Source organism: Sphaeramia orbicularis, chromosome 19 (assembly GCF_902148855.1).
Source record: "Sphaeramia orbicularis chromosome 19, fSphaOr1.1, whole genome shotgun sequence".
Taxonomy (NCBI): domain Eukaryota; kingdom Metazoa; phylum Chordata; class Actinopteri; order Kurtiformes; family Apogonidae; genus Sphaeramia; species Sphaeramia orbicularis.
The window spans coordinates 5,410,478-5,419,565 of NC_043975.1; positions in this window are offsets into that span (position 1 = coordinate 5,410,478).

Sequence of the window (9,088 nt, forward strand, 5' to 3'; positions counted from 1 at the left end):
TCGTTTCCCGCTACATTTCCATCAGATAAGTTGCACAAATACAGTCCATCACAGCACATTGGAATTATACCCCATTATTTGTCGTAGTACTCCACACACCATCTCCCAAAACACAGTTATTTTATCACATTTTCAAAAGACGTGTGTGATCTACATCAAATTCTCCACATTCCCTCCAACATGTCCCCTGTCTGTTTAACGGTGTACTTTTCTTCTTAGCTGTAAGAAAAGAAAAGCACCAGATTTTTCGAGGAGAACTCCCTCCAGATCTGCGAATTAGTGGATGTTTGGTGTATCTTCCACGTATTAACCCAGTCATAGTTCTTAGAGGCTTGGAGCACTTTTACAGGAAACAGAGCCAGAGATTGGCTAGCTACATTAGCTATATTAGGATGTAAAGTTCACCGGAAAGCTGTTTTGTCACTAACATAAATCATTAGGGAATGTAACGTTTGTCGGCTAGGTATGAATTGGAGCAAACATAACAGTGAAATGCACAGATTACAGCTCTCAAAGCTAACTTTAGTGGGCTGCTAGCCTGACATCAGTTACTGCAATTGATGCTGCGCAGAACTCCTGAACCCTAGGGAACAAGCATGGCACGTTTTGGTACTCTGGAGGCGTGGCTTCAAGGGGTAGTCTGAAGAAAGGGGTTTGGACTTTTGAATTGTGTATTTTCAAAATGTAGCTCGCTCAAACTGTTTCTCCAGGATCTCCTACCCTACCTTTAAGGTGAAGGATCCAAACATGGGGAGAAGACAGAACCTTCTCTGCATCAGTTGGACCATTACGGAGACCATCCAGTCCTATATGTAGGCAGATGATGAACTGGAGGTCTTCATCAAGAAGGATCTGAGCCAATACAACGTCTTGCTCAGGTCCGTCAACGTCCCCCAACGACACATCACATGTTCTATCAGCCTGTTGTTGGCACTATCTTTATCCTTCAAGTTGAAGCCAAACAGGGTGTTGTTTTCAACCATGTCCATCTGTGAGGGTGAGAATAACTCACCACCAGATACATCAACCTTCATGAAACTTCATCTGGAGCCCTCTAGTTTTTCCTGCATTCTAGAATCCGCCATTTTCCGTCTAAAGTGAATTATATTTCTCATAAGTCTAAAATTTCAACGTCTTGAATTTCAGTTAATTACATCAATTTAAAGTGCTTCAAGAAAAGTATAATGAACACAGTCATCACACCAGATGAGATTTATAAAGTAACTGCGTCACTATCACCAGGAACTTCATGGTGCGTTCAAGTGCACTTCCTAGATTCAGGATGCAACATTGAAATGGTCACAGAAGTTGTTTAAAACAGTAAATTTCATATTTTTTTCATAGTTCCTTTTATTGAGGTCCACAGGCCAACAGCTGTTTTTCCTTTATCATTCTTTCACTAGATCATTTTTTGGAATTAGATGCTACATTTTTTAAAAAGTGCACTATATAGACTGATTTATAAGATATATCAACAATAGTTGCTTGCAACAGGCGTCAACAGAACGTCACTGTGATCATTTTATATTGCTGGACTGCAGCTGTTCTAAACAAGACTCACCAGATAATGGTCTATCCATCCAATGGTACTATACAAACGAAAGAAAGAAAGAAAGAAAGAAAGAAAGAAAGAAAGAAAGAAAGAAAGAAAGAAAGAAAGAAAGAAAGAAAGAAAGAAAGAAAGAAAGAAAGAAAGAAAGAAAGAAAGAAAGAAAGAAAGAAAGAAAGCTAAATTATAATAACCAGAGGTACGTAGTTGCATTAGCTGATGTTAGCATTAATATCCATTGAATTCTATGGTCTGTCATCATATATATATATATATATATATATGTGTGTGTGTGTGTATATATAAATATAAATATATAAATAAATAAATATATATATATGTATGTATGTATGTGTGTGTGTATATATATATATATATATATATATATATATATATATATATATATATATATATATATATATACACACACACAGGGTGGGGAAGCAAAATTTACAATGAACATTTAGTTGTTTTTTCTCAGCAGGCACTACGTCAGTTGTTTTGAAACCAAACATATATTGATGTCATAATCATACCTAACACTATTATCCATACCTTTTCAGAAACTTTTGCCCATATGAGTAATCAGGAAAGCAAACGTCAAAGAGTGTGTGATTTGCTGAATGCACTCGTCACACCAAAGGAGATTTCAAAAATAGTTGGAGTGTCCATAAAGACTGTTTATAATGGAAAGAAGAGAATGACTATGAGCAAAACTATTACCAGAAAGTCTGGAAGATACTATTAAAGAAGAATGGGAGAAGTTGTCACCCGAATATTTGAGGAACACTTGCACAAGTTTCAGGAAGCGTGTGAAGGCAGTTATTGAGAAAAAAGGAGGACACATAGAATAAAAACATTTTCTGTTATGTAAATTTTCTTGTGGCAAATAAATTCTCATGACTTTCAATAAACTAATTGGTCATACACTGTCTTTCAATCCCTGCCTCAAAATATTGTAAATTTTGCTTCCCCATCCTGTATATATATAAAATGAATCAATAGTGTCATGAAAGTAAAGTTGCGCAGATATCACAATTTGGCCAAAAATATGACTTAGACAATGAGGCTAACGATGTACAACAGGAACATAATGTAGAAAAGTCACCAACTTACACACTGATCTATGTTTTTTTATTTGATTTTGTAATGGAGAATTTACTTGTTTTACATCCACATGCACATATAACATTTTAGAATGTTGTTTTTCTATATTTATTTTCTTTTCAGAAAAGAACAAAACAATCTATCTGTACAACTGTTTTTCTGTGTATATCTCCAGTGTTTTCAATTCTTGATTCCCCCGCCCCCTTTTTAAAAAAAAAACAAAAAACAACAAAACATAAAAAAAATAAAAATAAAAAAAGATAATAATACAAACAACAGTAATAGAGTAGCTAAACAACAGTGGGTGTCACGATTTGTTCCTTTTGAGTGTTCATAAAGTCCATCCATGGTTTCCAGTATTCCTCAAATTAGTCGTGTTCTTGTCTCAAAGCAAATGTGAGTTTCTTCATCAGGGAAATTTCTTTAACAACTTCTATCCAGTCTTCTAATGTGGGTAGTGTGTCAGTCATCCATTTTCTAGTGATTACTTTCTTGCTAGCAAACAACAAAATATTTAACAGATATTTTTTACAAAATCCTTTTATACACCAATCTATGTTTTGAGGGTTTCCTGAATAAATATTTGAAGATAAAGGCTGATTTTAATGACACTGAAGTCATTTTATTGATCCACAGTTCAGCATCAGGTCTGAATTTGAAGCAGTTTGAGTTGCGAACTAACAGCTGGACATATTTGATCAGTGAAATCTTTTAAAACACCTGAAGCTGAGGGTGTGTCCACATGGCTGCGATTACTCATGGGTCTTTTGTCCACATGCATCTGCACAAAAGAGCCAGGTCCTCCGGCCTTTGATGCATTTTTCACCTACGCTGGAGGAGGTAGCGCTCTCATACAGGCTGTTATTAGATCCAAGCTGGTCACACACGAGGCGGTGTTTGAGGACAGACGACTGGAGATCCCCGACAACACCTCCCACCTCTACACATTATGTTCAACAAGCTTAAAAGCACCTTCAGCCACAGATTTATTCAACCTCAGTGTGCAAATGACACACACTCAAGGTCATTTCTACTGGGCGTCTTTAGACTTTGGAATTCATCTCCTTCTGGGCTAAATTGGATTTTTTTTTTTTTTTACCAATACTGTTATCTCTACTCAACTATATTACAAAAATACTTAAATGTGACTTCTTCGTTTATGTATTTAAATGTATCTCTTGACATTTGGACTTTATAAGATTTCAACATCTGGCAGCTGTGATGAGTAATTTCCTTACAGGGTTTAATAAAAGCAAATACCTAACTAAAAAGAAGCAAAACCAGCATTAAGTAAAAGAAGAAAGAACAATATTTTCTGAGAAAAAAACAAAAAAAAGAAGAAATGACCTGTGGGTGTTATTATTATACTGCAGAATACCTGAGTTGTGTTGGTTTTATAGTTGTAGTAGGTCTTTAAGGAGCAATGTTTATGTATTTATGTGGTTATATAGATATTAAACCTTCCCTTTCATTCATACTTTTTTTTTTTTTTTTTTTTACCTTTATTTAACCAGGAAGTCCCATTGAGATTAGGAATCTCTTTTGCAAGGGAGACCTGGCCAAGGTAGCAGCCATACAAAGAAATAAATAATAAATGATAATAAAAAATATCACTTTGAACAATAGTTTGTGTCCAATACAGTCCACAGCATATAATAACATAAATAAATGCACGCAAAAAACTCAAGATTCTGCCAAATTAAATGATCTGCCCTATAATATTTTAGAAGCCCATTTCCATAATTTATTATAAACATCCTGAACATACAGCACATATAATGTGTTCTAATGAAACTATAATGCTGTATATTATGAGTACCCATGATTATGCGTAATGATTTATAACAAAAATTGTTACTCATGCCAGTGTGTCTATGAACATAAACATAGTTTTTATGCTTTTTTTTTTTTTATACAAACCCTGTTCTCTTTGGCTCATTTGTTGAGTTAGTGCATGTTTTGTTAAGTTCTTTTTTTCCTTTTAATCATCATTGTTAGTCATCCCTCCACACCAAGTCTTTTTATGCCTTTTTGGTTTGACAATGTTTTAATCTTGTTGTGTCTTAAACAATGTGATTATCTCATTTCATCTTGTTTCATCATTTTAATCTTTTCATGCCTTTGACATTGTTTTCTTCTGCCTATCTTTTCCAACTGATGCCTCTCCTCTACATTTTTAGCAGTCTTTCTCCGCTGAACATTTATAAAGGCTTGAAGACAATGCTCTTATTCTGTTCTAACAGTCTTCTTCTGACAACTGACAAACAAAAAAAAAAAGACAAAAAATGAGGAAAAAATCTAACCCGCTATCACATTTAGGTCATTTTATTTCATGTTGTTCAATACGTTGTAATTTTTTTTGGTAATTTCTGTGACTATTTTAATCATTTTTAGGAAGCTGGAATTAGTTTTGTTGTTCATTATGGAGGTAATTTTTGGTCATTTACTTGACTATTGTAGTCAATTTAGGTCATTGTAACTCTTTTTGTTCATAGTTTTGGTCATCGTTGTTCATTTCGTAAACCATTTGAAGGTCCTTGGAATTAATTTTTGTTAATTTTGTTCATTATGTTGCTTATTTTTTGTTCATTTTGACTATTGTGTTCTTTAGGGTCATATTGGCTCCAAATGATGACTTAGTTCTTATGTTTATTTTTGACTGATATAATACTGGCTTTTATATTATTTATTTAATAAATTCAATCAACCTGGAAAAAACTGGAACAATTTGAAATCTTACTCAACTTTAATTTTACTTTGAGCAACAGGAAGTAGAAGCAGATCTGAGGAGACATTAGACACGTAGAAAGACATTAAAAACTCAATCACATGAAGGAGAACCCTGCATTGAAGCTTCTATCAATTATTGAAGAGTATAATTTGTACAACATACCCTAGCCCCCCACCTCATTTAAATTTTTTTTTTCTATCTCCAAAAATTTGCACTCTTGATTGTTGTTATCTATGTATTTACACCTATTTGCACCCGTGCCTTTGTATGTTCTTTAATACAGATGCCAAGCTGTTTGTATATTTGTATAATGTCAATTAAAAAAAAAAAAAAAAAAAAAAAAAAAGACATTAAAAACTTCTCTTCATCAGTAAAATATTTCATAGTATTCCTCATAAACATCTTTATCCATATTTTGTCACGTTAGGACGTTTCACCCTATTTTTTAGGCCCGAGCCGAGTAAAGCCGGCGCAGGGCCTATTGAGTCTGCAGTGGGCACATGGGGACGAAATCGCCAGTGACGCGGTCGCCTTTCACCACTGTCGCCACTCTCACACATATTCACATTCACGGCACTGAGACAGACATGTGGGGGAGCTCGAGAGCTTTCAAATAAGGCCAAATATGTGGTTGCCATAGAAACGGCTATACTGTTCTTGCTCAGATTCTAATTTTTCTCCTGCTCTTTGAGCTCAATTTTGACCCTCTGAACATTTACGAAAACTCACCAAATTTTGCCTAAAATTCAGAAGTGCAAGAAATTGAATTTACATATAGGTTTCGCAGAGGTCGGTAAAGAAATGTTGCGGCAGCGCCCCCTTGAAAAGTGGAAATGCATTGCGCCAATGGGAGCTCGTCCAACATAAAGTTTGTCGTAGAGCCACGAAAATCGGTACACAGATTCATCATGAGGAGACAAACAAAAAATATTATTATGGCCACGCCCCTAAAACAACCCTTAGTCGGCCATATTGGATTGAAATTTCCAAAATGCTGAGTCAGCGTTTTCGCTTATGTCGTATTTTAACTATCTCCTACTAAGCCGTTTGGCCGAATGAGCTCAAAATCTGTGTACAGTATCTAGAGAAAAGGGACATCTAAAGTTATCCGAATTTTTTGAATCGGTGTCACCGTTTTTGTGTGACGAGGTTACAAACGTTGCAAAGTTTTTTCGAAAATTTGCCGTCACAAAAATTGCTTCAGCTCAGACATACAAACACCGATTTTGGTGAAATTTGACTCAGACGTCTATCTCCCAGGCCTACACCCATTTATTGAAAGAAATTGAAATTTGGCACTATAGCGCCCCCTACAAATGTACATTTACAAAAATTACATCAGTTCGGACATACGAACACCGATTTGGCTTAAATTTGACTCAGACATCTGTCTCCCAGGCCTACACCTATTTGTCAAAAGAAACTGAAATTTTGCACTACAGCGCCCCCTACAAAAATTTTTCATATTTTTTTATTAAAATTTCTTCAGTTCGGACATATGAACACCGATTTAGCTCAAATTTAACTCAGACGTCTATCTCTCAGGCCTACACCCATTTATCAGAAAAATTTGAAATTCGGTGCCATAGTGCCCCCTACAATTTTACCTTTACGAAAATTACTTCACGTTAGACATACAAACACCAATTTGGCTCAAATTTGAATCAGTTGTCAATCTCCCAGGCCTACACCCATTTATCAAAAGAAAATGACATTTCGCTAAATAGCGCCCCCTACAAATTTACCTTCACGAAAATTGCATTAATTCAAACATACAAACACCGATTGGGCTCAAATTTGACTCAGTGGTAAATCTCGCAGGTCTACACCCATTCTAAGGAAGAAATTCAATTTTAGCTGCATAGCGCCCACTACAGATTTACTTATACTAAAATTTCTTTAGTTTGGACATAAAACCAAAGATCTGCCTCAAATTTGAATCAGTTGTCAATCTCCCAGGCCTACACCCATTCATCAGAAGACATTGAAATTTGGTGCTAGAGCGCCACCTGCTGAACGATGGACATACTTCTACTGGACGTGCCCATGGCGAGGGCCTTTAGATGCCGCTTGCGGCTTTAATATTTTTTTCATACTTTATTTACAAAATACTGTATACACATATACCAGAACATGGCATGGAGAAAAAAAACATAATGCTCGAGGTGAGGAAGAAATTAAATACAATTATATAAATAGGTAAGTAAATTAGATAAAATAAAAGTAAAGGAATAAACAAGAAGAGAAAGAAAAAAAAATTACAACTTAAATTCGTCACATAAGGCTTTAGTCTTCACAGCTTTAGGGTTAGTGCAAAAGTTAAGTGTGTCTATATAGGATTTCAAATAAGATTTAAAGACCACAAAGCTGGGTTTCTGATTGACAAATTTGCTTGTATGTATATGAAATTTAGCTAATAAGGAAATGAGATTAAGAATAAACAATTTCCGAACAGGCAAATCAGTAATAAAGCAACCAAATAAAATATCTTAAATTTTGAAGTTAAAAGAAATATCCAGCTTTCTATTTAAAAAAAGATTGATATCACACCAAAAAATGTGACAAAAGGTACAGTCCCAAAACAAGTGAGTTAATGTTTCATCCGAATTATGACCAAATGAGCAAAAAGGGTCAGCATTGATCTTACACTTAATCAGAGCTGAATTAGTTGGATAACACCTATGTAACAGTTTTAAAGATACCTCTCTCACTTTATTGGAAATAAAAAACTTCCTTGGTAATAACCATACCTTTTCCCATTCCACATCAGAATATAAATAACTCCAAAAAAAGATGGAAGCTGGCTTACAAATTGTATCCCTTTGAATCACTTCTCTAAGGCATTTATAATTAGTTTTTTTTAGTCAAGAATGGATCTAAATTTCCTGTGTATAATTCTGATTGCGCAATTTGAGGGGTAATGGTTGTTGAAGGACTAATAGTAGAAGATATCAAAGTTTTTAAACCTGAAGAGATAGCATCAAACACAATTGCATATTCTCTAGGGAGTACCGGAATTTTATATTCAAACAAAAATTCACTATAAGTAAGTAAGTGACCTTCCTTGTTAAACAACTGACAGACAGCAGTGTTCAGTAATCAACCCAATTCTTTAAAAACAATGACTTATGTTTGAAACATATATTCTGGTTATTCCATATATAACATTTGTGAGGGGAAAAGTTATGTTTGTATACCAAGGACCAACATAAAAGTAACCGTTTATGAAAATTAGAAAGTTTAACAGGAAGCTTTTCTATATTGTAGTTATGAATGAATGAATTAATTAATTTATTTTTGGTTTTACATCAGTCATTGTACTCAGTACATCAATTGTAATAAACATAAAAACCAAAAAAGGAATAGGCTAGAAGCAAAAGCTTATTTTTTGCCTATCCTTTTCAACTAATACACTGCTTATGTCAACTTAAATGTGTACAGCATCGAGCATTTACACCATAATAATAACAAATAAAAAATTAAAAAAAAAAAAAAAAGTCATCTTAATACAAAGTTAAATCCTCCTAAAGCCTCAAATACATATGTAGAAATAAAATTCCATAATGAATTTGGGTGTGTTAAGTAAGTACCTTTTGACCCATTTAATCGTTTCACCCTGTTTCTAAACGTAAACTCATAAAACTTTTTAACTTCCGGTTAAATTTCATACGGGCAGCCACTGACCACGTGTATGACGTCAT